Genomic DNA, 18,427 nt, shown 5'->3' on the forward strand with positions numbered 1-18,427 from the left:
GGGGCCACGCAGGAGGCCGAAGGGCTGCCCGCCCCGCACGCCCCCACCTCCGGCGCGGCGGCCACTGCTCCGAGGGGCCTCCGCGTTCCGGGAGGACGCGGCGCGTAGTCCGGGCCTTACCTCCCCGACGGGCCTCGGGGCCCCTGATGGAGGGGCCTTGGCGCCGCAGGGCTCAGGCCTGGGCCTCTCACGGCGCCGGGGTCTGGGAGCTCTCGAGGCCGCCCCTCGGGGAGGCGGAGGCACGGTGCTTGGGGGGCGAGGGCCCCGGATGGGATCAAAGCCCGGGCCTCCAGGACGCCGGACAAGTTCGCCCCCTACTGGTCAGGCGGAGGCTCGGGCTTCTTTGTCCTCAGCTACAGCCCTGGTGACTGTTTCCCAGGAGGATGCGAGGTGGGTTGAGGTGCTATAAGCGCTTTTTTGAAATGCTTATTTATTCTTTGGTGTTTTAGAGAAAAAGTTACAGTACAATCCCTTTTCTCGATTATTATTTTCTATAAGGCTCTTTATAAGTGAGTAGTTAGCATTGGTTTAAATAAATAATATACAGATGTTGCAAAAAAATCTCGGTAGTGCTACTCTAATGATTAAAGTCAGGGAAAACTATCACCCTCTCAAGGGTAAGCAAAGGAATTCGTATGTATGATGGCAAATATTATTTGTTAACTTGAGGGTGTTTGGGGATGAGATTAATATTTAAATCAGTGATCTTTCCCTCCATAATGTGAGTAGGTCTCATCCAATCTGCTGAAGGTCTGAATAGAGAAAAAGACCACGACCCTGAGCAAGAGGGATTTCCCCAGTGAAATGCCTTCAGGCTTTGTCTGTACCATGGGATCTCCTTGGTCTCCAAGTGCAGACTTTGGACTTGATGGCCTCCATAATCACTGTGGTGTTCCTTATAATTAAAGGATTAATTAACTTGCTAGTTGGTTCTGTTTCTCTGAAAAACCCTGACTACTAGAGTGGGTCATCTCAAATGGTCCTCCCAGCTTCCACACTGGCTAAGGATGTGAGAGGACAGCAGGGGAGATAAAGCTTGACTCTTGATACCTGATGCTCCAAGATTCTAAGGGGTGGGGGTGGGGGTGGGGTCACTCCATGCCCTATTCACTAGCACATTCACCCCAGCTTCACTGCTTCTGTCCTTCCTCCTGCGCCTCGCACCAGGGCCCTGGTGGACCAGGTCTTGGAGCACTCCCACTGCTCACTCTTCCTGGAGGAGAACTCTGTAGTGCAGTGTAGATGGAGTCTGCACCCAGGTCAGGATATCTAGTGTCCTGGCACCTTTCCCTCATGACTTTGCAACTTGCTTATCAGAGTCCTTCCCCCTTCCTGGAATTCTACAGTATCTATAGGATAAGAGGGCCTGACTTGGATGGAGTCTAAGGCCTCTGCAGAATGTGAGTGGCTTCTCCTATCCCCCTGTGCCTCTTTCCTGTGTTTGCCCCTGAAATGGTTGGTACATATCATAAGAATTGGCTCAGGTCTGCCCAGCTTCTACTGGGAACTGCAGAGGTCCCCCACGCCATGACAGGGACCTACATCTGGGCAGGAAGGCCTGCTCTAGCCCAGAGCTGCCATTGGGTGGGTAGAGCATTTTACCTCTAGAATTTTATTTACCATAGAATACAATGTATGGGACCAAAAAAGGAAACTGATTGTAGAAATGTGAAGAATAGGAAAATTAGACCAAATGTGAATATTTGGCCCAGGGACAAGGATAAATTTCTAGACAAACCTGACTTAGAAAGTAGGACTGTCTTCCCAGGATGAACCCCTCAGACTGATACCAGATTGACTAACTTCGCTTCCAAACCCAGGCAGTGCTTTTACACACATGAGACACATGTGAGCAATGTATGCAAGGCTTTGCTCTCTGATAGCACTGGCTTTAACTCCTCCAAAATGCCACCAGTGCCAGATGTCTAAACACACTAACATTTCCCCTATTTAGCTCCTGAGTCAACAAAAGTGGAAGCTGGAAGAGAGGGGAGTAACTAGCCCAAGGGCACATGGTTTATCCTTGGAGGACTCTGCACTAGAACCCAGGTTTGAGTGGCTGGCTAGTGCTCAGCCCCAGCTCCAAGGTGCTCCAGGGCTAGGAAGACAAATGGATTTCAAAGCAAGAATCCAAAGCCCAGGAGGAGCTGAAGATAAGACTCCATCATATCACCCATCCCTCTACCTCCTCACCGGGTAACACATAAGCCACCCCAACAAAAGAGAATCCTCTGTCCACCAGAAAAGGGCTTAAATCACCCCTCCATCCCCCTGAGCCTCCACCCCAGGGTCTGACACTTTTCACAGATGAAACGTTATTCTCTGCTCTGCCTTCAGATGTCAGCACTGAAGTGTCCAGCTTGCACCAGCAGGCCCAGGTGTATTTCCCTCCCTGTGCCTTTAATGTCTGTCTCCCTGTGAGCACAGGACCACATAGCAGAGCAAGGGGTCCCCAGCTGCAAACTTCCACCTCTCCTCACCCTCCTAGTTCTAGCCATTGACAAACCTAGATATACAGGGTTGGGGTGGGGGGAGCAGGGGGCGAGAGAGAGAGATGGATGATACATGAGCAAAAGAGTAATAATAATACTGTTATCAGTTGTTATTTATCAGCCCAGTGGAAGGGACCAGGTTTCCACAGAGCAGGGCCTATATCACTATGGTGTTCCATGCAGTCTGTGCCAGGGCTGTCGCTACACTGAGGCTGGCAGGAGGAGCCACTGACCTCCCCCATCTCCTGGCCACAGTGGACAGCCAGAGCTCTGAGACTCAGTCAGCCAGCCAGCCTGTGACAACCAAGCCAGCCTTGGCTCAAACTGGGGCTCCAGGCCCAAGGAAAACATCCCTTCAGTTCCATCTCTACTGAGGGGCAGACCTTGGCATCTGTGAAACACAGCCACCCAGACATAACATACCCCAGAAGGGGCCGAGCCTAGGAGCTGTGTCTCAAAACTCCTCCAGAGCCTTCCCCGAGACTCCTTTTGTGCTTCTCTGGCCCGTCTCTCCCTATGTCTTCCTCAGAAGAGAAGGGGCTGGGGGGAGACAGAGACCAGAAGTGAGAGAATGAGTCTGAATACAGATGACCAGATCTGAAGGTACCTGAGATGCCTCACTTTTTGGAAGTGAGTAGTCCAAAGTGTGCTATAGGTCCTCTGTGAGCTCTCAGGACTTGCCATCCTGAATCTCCCCTGGGGCCGATCCAGCTCTGCGTTCTGTGCCCACAGGCCAGAGACACCAGCAGCTAAGACCCTCCCGCAGGCGTCCTGTGCTGTAATTCACAGCGTGCATCACAGCTTGTTGTTTTTGTATGTGATTATTTGATTATTAAATTACTCAAAAACCACAAAAGTCAGGAACTAAATTGAATCTTGTTATTCCCTAGACACATGCCCAGGATTCAGCACAGAGCAAGCTCATGTAATATCTATTGAATAAACACACAGGAAGGAATGAGAACCCATTAGTTCTGAGTGCCACATTTTATGAGAGGAGCTGACAAACTATAGCATAACCAGAGATGGCAGCCAGGACCTTGAGTGTTCTGGAGACCTCGTCACCAGACAAAAGGTTAAAAGAACAGAAGAGATAGACACAGAGAAGAGGAGATGGAAGAGGCAGCTTGGACAATTGTTTTGTGAAATCACACGGAGGAATAATATGATGAGCTTTGATTTACATTGTTCCAGAAGGCAGAATGGGAGCCAGGGAGCAGAGCTCCCAGGTGGATCGTAGCTCCAAGCAGATGGCCATTCCCCACGGCTGGAACCACCCAGGTAGGGGGCAGGCTGCCTCCTGGGGAGGGCCTCCCCCACCAGAGGGGATGGCCACTCAGAGGACGGACACCACCAGGGGGAGGGGCACAGGATGGGCCTGCACCAACTGCTCAGACTACCTGGAAGATTCCAGATTCATCTCTCCCATGATGCAGGAGGAGAACAAGTTTTCATGTGACATGAGTCCTGTGAGGACCTGAGCAAAACTATGAAAAGGGAAAATCCGACTTCAGCGTCCCTCACTTACCTTTTCAGAACCTTATCATCTCTGCTTGTAAAACTCCTAACACTAGCATTCTTGTCTTGGATGTGAGTAAAGGAAGAAAAGAACTTACTTAAGAGGTTACTGCCTTAATATATGCCAATCCACACCATGAAAGATGGGGCCTCATGAGACCAACGAGCAGACCTAATGGTGGGCCTGCAGCTCAGTAGCGTCTGAATGGGAACGTCCTCTGACCGACCAGCTGACGAGGGCTCCGGCACAGCACTAGTCAGGGGCACGGGGGCTGGACTGGGGGGCAGAGTCCTGGGTCTGAGTCCTGGGTCTGAGTCCTGGCTCCGCCTGACACTGACTGCGCCGGTTACGCTGCTGGTTAGTTTCTTAGCTTCTCTGAGCCTCATTTCCCTCACCTGTAAAACAGGGTTACTTCCCCCCTTGTCGAACACAAACATGCAAGGAGCAGAGAGAGGCTGTCTGAGGGGGACACAGAAGGAGAAACACCAGCTCTGACCCAGGCAGAGGGCTGCGCTGAGCTCTCCGCCACGCCTGGTCCCTGCCGGGAGCCCGGTGCTCCCTCCTGGCTCCGGGGGCCCCCCGGTTCTCTCCCACCATCCCAGGCATGCCCAAAGGCTTCCGAACTCACTCCCTCCCACAACCTCTTCCAGCAGCCCAGAGGATTTCCTCCACCTCTGCCCTTTCCATCCCCAGAGGCATCTGCCTGCTTCAGAGGGAGACAGTTCCCATAAAGGAAAAACCAGCTTAGCCAATTCAGGCCACTAAACCCTTGGGTTTCTTTTTGGCAAATAAAGGGCTTCGTTATTCTACTGCATAGAACTGACTCAGAGCAAATTAAAACTGATTTCCACCTCAACCTGATGACCTCGCTCCTCACTGATGATATGACAACACACACACACACACACACAAAATCAGCTAAACTGCAGAACTGGGGATTTACCTGAGATTCAAGACATATTTTCTGACAAAAAACAAACTAGTAAGAAAATGGCATCTCCTGGCTGTTCTCTCTGTGTGCTGCTTTTTTGTTTTGTTTTGTTTTGCTTGGTGGGGGGCAGGGAACTGGACATTTCCAGTACAGATTAAATCACAGGTAGTCAAACTTTTTCTATAAATGGTGAGGTAATAAATATTTTAGGCATTTGTGGCCAAGGATATTACATAGGTGCTTATATATGACAAGAGAGAAAACAAATTGCCACAATTTTTTATTGATAAAACTCAAAATATAAACATAATAATTTAATACAGTTTTTGCAATACAGGTCTAACAATGAGGAAAATGTAATTCCTTTTTAAGGAGTAACATTTCATTTAATTGAGGTTCAAAATTACTGCTCCCTTATCATCAAAATCCATTGCAAATGTCCATCTGCTGATGCTGCTGTGTAATGAGATTCTTCCATCATTAGAAATGCCTTTTCACACAGACAGATATTACCAAATAGTGACATCAATCCATAATTATGATTTTAATTAAGGAAATTCATCACTTGGAAGTTACTAATAGGCTTCTACTAGATTTATGTCTTGGTATTTTCCTTAAAACAGAGCATTACATTAAAGAGTAATTCCTTCCAACTGAAGGTTTAGGAGAAAGCTCTTCAACTGCATGGATTTTGAAAAATGGAAATTTCCGCTACACTTGCATTGAGGTCCAAAAAAAACACTGCTGGAACTGTAATTTGAGCTCAGAATATACATCTGCTACAAATTTGTGTGTCAGTGAAGACCCCACTTCTTATTTTAACCTTGTATAGCACAGGAAGCCTGTAGAACAGTTTGACATGACTTGTGATTCAAACAGTGTTAGCTGTCTTTGAAATAATTTAACCACAGTATAAGTTTCACTTCTAAGCGCTGTTTTCCTTGTAACTTTAGGTTGAATTCATTAGGATTCAATTACCAAGTCTGCCACAAAAGCTGATTTCCAAGGCCATCTGTGTTCAAAACCAGTGGACGAGGATGATTCTTCTCATTCAATAAAAATTTCAATCTCAGCCTTGAACTCAAAACTTCACAGTGAAACATGGCCACTGTTCAGCCTTCGAACTGTTGTGTGCAGGCAAGTGAGGACAGCAGCTTCTATTTCTGACCTGAAAATCACAGAAGTGAGGATAGTTAAGTTCATGAGAGCAAATGAAGTTCACCATTGACACCACTGGTTCAATAACATGATCCAAACGTTTCCTTCAAAGTATCTGCTGGTGACTAACACAATGATGAATCATAGACTTTAATGACACATTTTCATGAGCTTGAAAAATTTTCCAACTCAGCCCTTTTTTTCTCCAAATGTATTTTTACCATTAATTGTAACACAGCTTGCAGATTCCACCTCTGGGAATTAGTACTTCCTCTGCTTTGAAAATATCCGTGCAGGCAGTTGTTCCACACAGACTGTTCACGGAGGCTAATTCTTTAGTGTCTTCAAACTCAGCATTTACTCCTCAATAAACAGCAACTAAGCAGTATCAGAAACATTCTGTCAACTCCTCAAGAACCAAAGAAAATCACTCAGAATTACTTGCCTTGTTTTTAGCTGAATATTGATGTTGTATCCTCTCTTTTTCCCAAAAGCCTAGTCTTGTTAAACAAATTTATTTTCTCTGGACATAGTTCTTCATCTGCTGCAATCAAATATGATTTAATTAACTCACCATTGGTAACCAGTTTTCCTTGCTTAGCTAACAAATGGGCCATTCAGAAACTTACCTTGGTTGTGGTCTCATTTTCATTTTTTGTAAAGAAATTCTGCTTCCTGCCTCCAACCATGCCTTCCTTCCCCACCCCATTCAAATGTCCAGCAGTGCCAGGTGCAGATGCTCACCCCACTCATGAACTTGATTGCCTTACAGTGTCCACAGTCTGGGACACGTGCAGCAGACCCTCAGATCAGTGGGGATGTTAGAGGTTGTCTGGTCCATTTTCCCTGACTCCAAGCAGCCCTGACTGCTTAAATTAAGTTTTCGCGTCAAAGATAGTTTACTGGGACGCAGTGATGCTCCTTTGTTATGTGTTGTCCGTGGTTGCTGTTGTGCGGCAGCAGCTTCACATCTTCACACTGGTGCTGGGTCAGCTACATGTGCAGTTATAACTTGACCGTGTTTCCAGTGCCAGGCTTACCATTCTGTTGTAACATTATATTTTATTTGTTATTACCAGTGCACACCTATCAGGTCAAAGCAAAAGAAGAAAACTAGACTTCAAATGTTACACTTTTGGGCACAGAGAAGTAGAGGGCTTTTCGTTGGTGTTGTTATGGAAATAGAGGGCAAAGCATTATATTTATTATGCAGTCACACTACAGCTGTGCTAAAGCAATGTAATGCATATCGATGTTATCAGACTAAGCACCCATCACAACGTTCCCAACTTACAGGGAGCAATGGGCAGAAAAATTAGTATTTAATATGAACTATTTCATCACAACAGAATTTCTTTACAGAAAAATGAAAATGAGACCACAACCAAGGTAAGTTTCTAAGCGGCTTAATATTACAAATATCAGTTCATCCCAAATTAATCTAGTAAATAAATCTATAAGTTTAATACGACAACAAATATGTCAAAAAATTTTGTTGAATGTTTGGAGATAGGTGATAACCTTAATCTAAAATTTTTATGGAAGAATAAAGATCTATGAACAGGTAAGTCAACATTTCAAAAGAAGACCAAAGAGGAGGAATGTGCCCCAGTAGGTATTAAGACATATTACACAGTCATAATAATAAAAAAAAGTGTGATATTATTGTAACAACAAAGAAATCAGTGAAACATAATGGAGAGCTTAGAAATTTAACCATGTTTACATGGGAATTTAGTATACAATAAAGTAGGTACCACATATGAATGGAAAAAGGAAAGATTGCTTAATAGATGGAGTTGCAAACCTAGTTCACACTGTAGATTAAAATAAAATTGGATCTTTACCTAAAGCTACACCAAAGGTAAACAGCAAATGCAACAAAGATCTAAATGTGAAATTTAAACAACAAAGTAAATAGAAGAAAATATAGGAAAATATCTTCGTAATCTCAGGGCAGGAAGACATTGTAGACAGAACTTAACATGTATACAACATAAAACAAAAATAGTGATTACTTTTATTACATCATAATTAAAGATTTCTGTTCACTGAAAGTTACCATGAATAAAGTTAACAGACAAGTAACAGATTGGGAGAAATTATCTGCAATGTCCACATCTAACAATGGACTAATACAAGAATATACACGGAACTCCTTCAAGTCAAAAAAATTAACATAAAAATGGGAAATGTGTTTGAACAGGTAATCAAAATACTTTAGAAACATACACAGAGATACTCAAACTTACTAATCAAGGAAACACAAATGGAAAAAACAGTGAACTAGACTAGATAATGCTAGGTGTTGGCTGGGATGCACTGTGGGTTTAGGAAGCGCTTCTGGTAGGAAAATACAGTAGTGCAGCTGTTTCAAAGAGCACCCTCAGTATTTAGTCAAATCAAGCATACACATACCCTAAAACCAGGCAACTCTACCTCTGTGTTTGGAGCCTGCAAAGCACACTTCTCAGAGATCCATAATGGATATAAGAGGATGTTCATAATGGCACTGTTTTTCATGCTGGGGAACTGGAAGCAAACTGAGTGTCCATTACTGGGGAAGGACACAGTATACTGAGTAGGGGCACAACATGGCTCAGTCACAAGTAGCGGATGGATATACACAGAGCAGGATGGATGCTAAGTGAAAAAGGTAAGAAACAGAATGAGATCTACCACATACAGCTCTACACAAAAGAAAAGCACACAAAATAACAATGGATATTTTAAAGAACTTATACAAATTAAGAAATACATGGTAAACTCCTTAGAACAATTATCTGGTAGGGGAGGGACAGAGGAATGGGAGTAAAAGTTAATCAATCAATCAGTAATTCCAAAAAATATCTGTACAGACCAATAGTGATAATACGCCATGAAGTGAAGAACATGATTGACTCAAATCTCTACAACTGGAACTTAAAAAAAAAAAATAGACCTTGGTGTCCTGGGTGTTGATGCTCTCAAGTCAGCAAAAAGTCTGGGCTCAAAGTATATGAAATGTAATTGTATAAGATCACAACACTGTGAGAAGGTGAGAATGTCTTGGGAAGGGTAAACTGCAGGAGAGAATGAAGACCTAAGGACAAATGGATTCTGGAACTCTGACTTCAGAAGATAAAAGGAAAGTTAGTTAGACAAGGGAAAATCAAATCCTTTTCTAAATAGGAGCCATGCTTAGGCTGCCGGGTAGCTTCCAATGTTGAACAGGGCAGGGCCACAGACACACACTCCTCTTTCTGTAGAGGCTCCTACAGACAGCCCTCTAACATCCTCAGGCAGGTCCCTACCCTTGCTCACAAAAGAATGTAGCCTTAAAAAAAAAATTACAATTTGACGAATATTGGTTCAGTCCTCTCAGTCTGGAGGGAAAGGGAAGCCATGAAAGCATTTGTAGGGAGGGCCTGGTTCTCCTCCTCCTCCCCTTTCTCTATTATCACTCTTTCTGTAACATGCCCTGGTTATTTTGCTATTTTTTCACATTTATTATAAATGTAGAACACAGTAAAAAGCAAACAGCAATTGTATCAGTTAGCTCTACTCCCATCTGAAGTAACAGAAAAACTCAACTCAAACTTTATTAAATGAAAAAAGGAATTTATTGGTTCATGTGATGGAAAAGTCCTGCATGGGTCTTGCAGACAGTACTCCCTCCAAGGCGTGGAGGGTATCATCAGGGTTGAGGGAGTCTCTCAATTTCTACCTTTGCTTTTCTCTCTGCGGACTCCAGTTTTGGAGTCATACTGTTGTGAACTGCTGCAGCAGCTCAGCCTATATGCTTCCAGGCTCAACTCTCAAGGTGTCAGGGGTCAGGGTGGGGGGACACTGAATGCTGTCTCTTTACTGGTGGTCCCCCCAGTGTCCTGAGATTCACTCTGCCTTAGTCAGCCCAGGTTACATGCTCATCCACTGCTGCCCAGTAAAACTCAGACACATTCTTCACCTCGGAGTCAAAGCAAGATCCTCCGCCCCGCTCCAACCACATGCAGTAAGAATGGAAAATGGATGAATTCCCACATGAAAATCAGGGGCTGTTGCAGAAGGTAGGATGTATACAAGGGAGGTAAAAAATAAATGTACCCGGAGTAATTTCACCAAGTTTTTTGGTATTTACATTTATCATTCACTATTTCCCTGAAGCTACTCTTTTCCTAAAATAGATGAAAACCTTCTCCTCAGTCTCCCAGAGTTAGTAAAGGAACCCAACAGATCACCCAGCATCCTGAAGGACTTTCAATAATTTCACAAGAGAAAGATCCAGGAAAGATTTGATACGTGAATTAATCAAGATGGTAGAGTAGGAGCACACGGCGCTCCCCTACCCCCAAGAACACGTCAAAAATACATCTACATGTGGAACGATTCTCACAGAAAACTAACTGGAAACCGGCAGGAGGACTCCAGTACAGCCACGGCTGTAAGACAGATACACGCATAATCCAGTAGGAAGGGAAGAAAAGCAATCAGTGGGAGGGGACTCAGGAGAAAAAGGAGAACACAGAGGAGGACACCGCCCTGGGGAGTGAGCAGTGAGAACCACAGACTGGATGTCCTAGTCCTGGGGTCTGAGATGAGCTCCCTTGGTTGGCTGGAGGACCCCTCGGACTAACAGGAGGGATGTGGGAAGCCTGGACTCTGCTCAGGTGCACATGTGCTGGCTAGTCCCCAAGGCAGGGCGGAGAGAGGGCTGCTCTAGCAGTGACTCGGCTTCCTGTGACCTCCTTGGCTCATGCCCCAGCACAAGCCAAGCAAAAGCTCTAGCCTCACTCACTGATAACAGCACAGCATGCCACTGAGTCTCTGGTGGTCACAACCAGAGAGAAGACTTGACTGTGGGACACAGAGGAAATTGAGTCTTGGTGTGGAGGCTGGCTGGGGCAGCAGCAGCCACTGTTGGCTCTTACTCAAGCAGCACATCAGCGGCAGCCAGATCTCTGACAGCAGCATCTCACCTCCTAATACATGCCAAGGGTTCCCGCAGGCCTTGCCATTTCTGCAGTGTAGCTCCACGACAGGGTGGGGACGGCAGAGGCTGGGGGGAGTGACTGGCTGTGAGGGACAAAGGGGACTTGCACCCAAGGCTGCGTCTGAGCAGAGAAAGGAAAATAACCACGGACAACTGCACAGGCAGCACACCAGAGACAGCTCAGACCCCTGTCTGGGATCGACATGAGCTGAGAGCCTGCACAGGGTCCCCTTGCTTCAGCACTCCCCCATCTTGGGTCAAAGTTCCCAGTGCAGTGAGAGGGGAAAATACATACTAAAAGGGAACAGGGGCCAGCTTAGGCCTGACCTTCAGGGCTTCTGTTCCAGTAACTTGGGATCAGACCCAACAGAGATAGGGGAGTGACAGCCACTGAGCAGAGGGGAAGTCCTGTCTCACAACTGGCTCCAGCTCTCGCCCCTCCATCTCCAGCCCCACCCCCTACGAAAGTGAAAGCTGCTGGCACACCCTGAGGAAAGATTTGTCCATGTCAAATCCAGCTCTCCCACCAAAGGCCCTGGGAACACGAGTCTGCATAGGAACACTCCCACATGAGTGTTCAAAACCACAATAGGCAACAGTTGCACCCAAATTCACAGAGGCAGAGAAAGTCATGGGAAATGAAAAGGCAGAGGAACTGCTCTCAGTTGAAAGAGCAAGAAAAAAATCACGAAGAAAATAATGAAATAGAAATAAGTAATTTACCAGATGATGAATTCAAAGCTTTGGTTATAAAATGTTAACTAAATTACAGAAAAGAATAGACTTACATAGTATAATTTTAACAAGGAACTAGAAATATAAGAAAGACCCAATCAGAAATGAAGAATTCAATAGCTGAAATTAAAAACAAACAAACAAACAAAAAAAAAAACCACTAGAAGGAATGAATAGCAGACTAATTGATACAGAAGAATGATCAGGACAGTAGAATAATGAAAATTACACAATCAGAATAACAAAAAGAAAAGAAAACATTTAAAAATAAAAGTAATCCATGAGATCCCTGCAGTAGCATTAAGCATACCAACATTTGCATTATAGAGGTCCCAGAGGAGAAAAGAGAAAGAAGGGGATCGAAAATGTATTTGAGGAAATTATGGCTCAAAAATTCCTAAACCTGAAGAAGAAAATAGGTATCAGGTACAGGAAGCACAAAGGGTCCCAAACAAGAGAAAGTAAAAAACAATCCTATTTAAAATCACATCAAAAAGAACAAAATGCCTAGGAATACACCCAACCAAGGAAGTAAAAGAACTACACTCTGAAAACCATGTAACACTGATGAAGGAAACTGAAGGTGACAAAAACAAATGGAAAGATATCCCTCTTTCTTTGATATCTTGGATTGAAAGAATCAATACTGTTAAAATGGCCATACTACCCAAAGCAATCTACAGATTTGATGGAATCCCCATCAAAATGCCCATGACATTGTTCACAGAACTAGAACAAATAATCCTAAAATTCATATGGAAACACAGAAAAAAAAAAAACTAAATGGCCAAAACAATCATGAGAAGAAAAAAGAACATAGCTAGATGTATCACCCTCCCAGGCTTCAGACTATACTGCAAATCTACAGTAATCAAAACAGCATGGTACTGTCACAAAAACAGACACATAGATCAACGGAAAGAATAAAGAGTCCAGACGTAAACCTATGCACCTTGAGTCAATTAATCTATGACACAGGAAGCAAGACTACACAGTGGAGAAAACAGTCTATTCAATAAGTGGTGCTGGAACAACTGGACAGCTACATGTTAAAGAATGAGATTAGGACATTCTCTAACACCATATACAAAAGTAAACTCAAATTGGATAAAAGACCTCAATATAAGACCTGAAACCATAAAATTCCTGGAAGAGAATATTGGCAGAACACTCTTTGACATAAACCGTCGCAATATTTTTTGGATCTGTCTCCTAAGGCAAAAGAAATAAAAGCAAAAATAAACAAATGGGACCTAATTAAACTCAAAAGCTTTTGCACAGCAAAGGAAACTGTAGACAAAATGAAAAGACAACCTAGGAATGGGAGAAAATGTCTGCAAATATGACCAATAGGGGGTTAATATCCAAAAAATATAAACAGCACATATACTTAATATCAAAAAAAAAAACAACCTCAACAAAAAATGGGTAGAAGACCTGAATAGACATTTTTCCAAAGTAGACATACATATATCTAACCGTCATGTGGAAAAGATGCTCAACATCATTAATTATTAAAGAAATGCAAATCTAAACAACACCTCACACCTATCAGAATGGCTATTATCAAAAAGTCTACAGATAAAAAATGGTGAGGATGTGGAGAAAAGGGAATCCTTGTACACTGTTTGTGGGGATGTAAATTGTTGAAGCCACAATGGAAAAAAGTATGGAGGTTCCTCAAAAACTGAAAATAGACCTACCATATGATCCAGCAATTCCACTTCTGGGTATATATCCAAAAATAATAAAAAACACTAATTCAAAAACATACATGTACCACAATATTCACAGCAACACTATTTACAATAGCCAAGATATGGAAGCAACCCAAATGACCATCAACAAATGAACGGATAAAGATGTGGTATACACAATGAAATAGTAATCAGCTATATATATATAAACATATATATAAAATAACACAGATCACATTGTTTACACCTCTGTTTTTAGATTATGAAACCTGTGAGGACAGGGAGCATGACTTCTTCCTTGATGGTCTGTCACAGGCATGATGACCGGTGAGTAGTCGGCTGGTAACAAATGTTTGTTGAATGAATGAATGATCCCCGAATTCTGTGACCTGTTCTTCATCTGAACTTCCCTCTGGCACCTGCAGAAATTTTCCCTCCAGAATACACACTAATCTATCTGTCTGTCTATAATATCCCTACATATTAGGGAGCAGGTAGGAAGGAGAGTAGGAGTTTATTCCAAGTTCTAGCCCCTCTGATCTTCCACATTCTCCTGTAATCACGGGCCTTCTCTAGACCCTTTGGGAACAGGTGACAGTGGTGAAGTCTGGCCATAATGACTATCGTGTCTCTGTCCTAGCTTGCTCCTGGATTCTTTTTTTCCAGTTTCCTAATGCTGCAGCATCTGTCACCGAAACTCATTGTTTCTATGGGATGTGGAATGGTGACAGGTCTGTCATTTAGTGCTGATACGAGTCATTGCTGATGGGGCCACTCTGAGGATTCATGATCTCTCTGTTCATAACCATTCAAAAATTAAGTCAGGAAGACGTTTTCCTTAACTACAGTGAGGTAACCAGTTGCACTTCTATCATTCCTTCTGTAATTTTTTTCTTACTTTTGTCCCTTTTAGAGAAAACTTCCATATAACACAGTTACTGCATACATGCAACTCCCTTTCCACCCTAGAGAGCCTCTGGCCAGCTCTGTAGTTGTACGTGAGGGGTTTTTTAACCACCAGGGTTTTAGAAAAATAACATCTTACCGACGTAAGTCCTCCTGGAAAAGATTCCTCCACTATCCAAAAGACTTGTCTTTAATCGTCGTTTCCTCTGACTGTCTCTCTCACCCATATTCTCATTGTGTGTGTGTGTGTGTGTGTGGCCTGCATTTTGAGTAGCTGGAATGACGTGCTAAACATACATAAGCATACATCCCATACCACACTTCTGCCACAAGATTCCTTCAATTCTGTTCTCAATTTCCAACTTGTCCATATGTTGGGCATGTTTATATATCTGAGAGGCAATCCAGATTGGCATAAAATGGCTTGTGTACATCTAGAAAACGCTCTTTCTCACTCTCATTCTGCCCACATATCCCTCCCCTCCTTTCAATCTCTCTCTCACATACAACACACACACACACACACACACACACACACACACACACACACACACACACACAAGACTAATGTAAGAACCTGAAGTCACTGGAGGCAACTTGAAATTGTTCCTCGGGATCAACGTTACTTCCTTCACCACTGCCCTGGTAAGCACAAGCTAGGAGCAGAGGCGCTCCTGCCGGACGCTGCTCCCCTACTAGGCAGCGAAGCAGGCACATGAGCTACAACTTTGCCAAAGAATCCAAGAGAATATTCAGCCTGGAGAAATCCCACCTCCAAAACAGCACCTCCCAGGAGATGACTACAGCTCCTGTGGGAATCATTTAACCACAAATTCCAACTCCCCTTCACTCCTACAGCCTCAGTCACACATCGCAAAGGGCTGGTCCCTGAATCGTGACAACCTGACCCACTTCAGCAGCCCAGAGGCCATATGGCAACACAGTGCCTTCCCAGCCCATTGGATAGGAAAAGGGAGGGACAACCACAAACGTATGATTGCGGCTGAAATCCTGTAATTTCTGATTTGTCAATAACTCCTGACATTTGGGGAGTTTTCTTCACCCCTTAACAAATCCTGGTAGCCACAAAATACAACTGTGGACACCTAAAATGCCTCTGAAGCCATTTCACTGTCTTGTAAAGATGAGGCAAAAAATAAATTCTCTCTGAGGACAGAGAAGGTGCCCCACATCTCAGAGTTCACTATTCCATGGTCAGTAATTTTAAAGGTTTAGGGGGAAAGAGTTCTAGGATTTAAAGGTAAAAAGCAAATATGCAAGAAGGATCAGGTGTGTTGGCAGAGAGTAAGGTATGGTAATATACCCTAAATATATATGCTAGACAGACAGACAGACAGACAGACAGACAGAGGGAATAGTGAAATCTACCATAAAGTACAATGTACAGTCCTGTTATCCCTGCAGTTATTAAACTGCACTGATCAAATAGCTATCTAAGCTGGATCAAAGAAATCTACTTGAATCATAGACTCATAGCTCTCAGGTGGAAAGAGGGATTTATCAGACATCCACCCAATGTTCCCTCCTTAACAACCCTCTGACATATCCCTGTCTCACGCTCACCTCCCAGTAACAAATGTAACTTGGTGCAATGGGAAGAGTATTTGGAGTGAAAAGTCCTGGGTTGGAGGCCTGGGTCCTGCACTGTTGATTTATCAGCCATGCAGCTTTGGATCTTCTAGTTGTCAAATGCAATATGAGGAAGCTAGACTAATTGACTGCCAAGAGCTCATCCAACTCAAAATTCTCTAGGCAGTGACAGGGAGCTCACCATCTCCAAAGATAAATCTTTTCATTTTTGGACAACTCTGACTATTAAAATGTTCTTCCTATACAAAGTCAAAATAGGCTTCCCTACAGTCCCTACCCGTTTATCTGAGTTTCTATACAACCCAAGCACAGTAACAATTTCACATCGTGGAAAACAGACTCACCTCCCATCCACTTGTTTCTCATCCTGTTCCCTTTACCACCCATCTAGCCAGTCATCCTATTTACTTGACTCGAAACACGCAAGTTGTCCACATCCCTACTGAGAAGCAGTCATCGGAACTGAATACAAAGCTACAGAAACAATCCGACAAATGCCCAGCGGAGAACACCACCACTTACTTTGTTCTAGTTAATGTGCTTCTTCTCATGCAAGCTGAAATAGCATTCCCTCTACAGCTACTACATCGCACCGCCACGGTCACGATGCCCTTCCTTTCACTCAGGTCTTCTACCCTGTCCTTGTGAAGTTTAATGTCCTTGTGAGGTCAGAATTTACTTTCATTTTAATAATATTCATTTTTATTAGATTTGACTTATTGGTGTGACATGCTAAAATCTCCTTGGATCCTCAGTCTATCCTAAAAATATTTGCCATCTGCCCACATTTTCGTCCAAGTTACTGATAAAAAAAATGTAAGGATCATAACATGGTCAACAGCTCTGGAGCCGACTACTAGGACTGCCCTCTACATGGATAGGAATCTGCAAGAATTGTCAATTAAACAGAAGATCCAAGGCTGCCCATCCGTGCCACTCTCTGGACTCCACCTTCCTCAGCTAACTCACACTGCATGATCTAGTCTATCGGCTGCCCCTGCAATGGTTTCCACAGTTAAGCTCACCCCGGACACAGGGTACTTTGAGAGAAACCACTGTTTAAAACACCAAAAATATAAATAGGCTGAGAAAAGGAGAAAAGTTCACACCCAGAGCAACATTGTCAGTGGAAATAATGAGGGAGTTGGAATCAGGATAACCTGGGGTGAATCCGACTTCTGTAACTTACTCACTGGGTAATCTTGGGCACCTTGTCACTATCAGTTCCCTGATCTCAAAATTAAGGATAATAGCAATGACCTCATGGGGTTGTTCTGAGGGTTAGAAGAAATACATGCAAAATCTTAACACATTCTTGGCACTTAATGGGCATGCAATAGATTATTACTATTTGATAGTCTGATAAGAGAGAGACAATAACAGTAACTCCTGGCACAAAAAGACAATTAAACCCAAGAAGAAAATAGGAGAAAATGCAGACCTGGGTTCTGTGGATGTTAGTCATCCACAAAAGAAAGAAGTGGTGGCCTCAAGAGGTTAGAAATGAGGGCATTAAACAAAGTTTTAAAATTTCAAGCACATTTCTATCTCACCAGCTCTAAGCAAGACTGCCCCCCCCAACACACACCCCACCCTTGCACTTCTTATTTGATCATGTCTCAGGAACTGTTAAAGGGCCCAAGAACACAAAAGATGATTCAGGCCCAACCAATACCAGGGTGAGAAGAAACACAAAATTGGGAAGTTGGGGGCTGCTGCAGACACATAAATAAATAATTAAAATAAAAGGTCACCAGTGCTATGGGAGAGATCAATAGAGTCTGTGAGGGAACTGTGATCGATCTGGAAATGTAAGGTAAGGCTTCATGAAGGAGGTGATGATTCTGGAGGGTCCCAAAGGATGAAGAGAAGCTAAGGTGGAGGGACTCTCCAGGTAGTAGGACAGCAAGCAGAGATTTTGAACAGTTGGTGGACCATTAAAAGACCGTCCACGGAATGTTGACCAATTGAGAGTGATTTTTCCCATAAAATACAGGTGGCAAGAGAAGCAGCTAAAAAAGATACAGATTCATTCCGATTGCGAAGGGGCTTATATGTCAAGTAAAGAAATCTGGAATTCCACAGGTAAGGAGGAGCCAGCAGAAGGAATGGTAAGATCAGAGTAAAAGATGAATGAGGCAGGCTGATAGTGGAGGGGCCAGTCATGACACTTTTCACTAACATCCAACTGAAAGATGGTGAGGACCAGAATGAAAAGTGCAGCCCTAAATAGAGAATAGGCCAGAATATTAAGAATACAAGTCTAAAAGGAGGATCATTTTCTTGATTCGTATGGGTACAATACTTCTTCCTCCCAAGAGCCTTCTCTCAACATACTCTAAAAATCCTTGTGGGCACTTTTTAAATAGAGTCAAGCATTTTCACATGTTTTTGAGTATTATTTGTCAT

General features: G+C 43.6%; 2 long non-coding RNA genes across 2 annotated transcripts in view; one reads left to right on the forward strand and one right to left on the reverse strand.

Annotated features, from left to right (window-relative positions):
- Nucleotides 1-204: 204 nt before the first annotated feature.
- LOC116658739 lies at nucleotides 205-4,765 on the forward strand. Its single transcript, XR_004314026.1, has 2 exons — nucleotides 205-390; nucleotides 3,383-4,765. It is a non-coding gene; the product is annotated as an uncharacterized LOC116658739 (long non-coding RNA).
- A 444-nt stretch (nucleotides 4,766-5,209) lies between these two features.
- The window catches only part of LOC116658741, a 45,456-nt gene continuing 32,238 nt past the window's right edge, over nucleotides 5,210-18,427 (reverse strand). Inside the window, exon 3 of the long non-coding RNA XR_004314028.1 lies at nucleotides 5,210-6,110. This is a non-coding gene — a long non-coding RNA (uncharacterized LOC116658741). The remainder of the gene's footprint in view (nucleotides 6,111-18,427) is intronic.

Source organism: Camelus ferus, chromosome 21, assembly GCF_009834535.1.
Source record: "Camelus ferus isolate YT-003-E chromosome 21, BCGSAC_Cfer_1.0, whole genome shotgun sequence".
NCBI lineage: Eukaryota > Metazoa > Chordata > Mammalia > Artiodactyla > Camelidae > Camelus > Camelus ferus.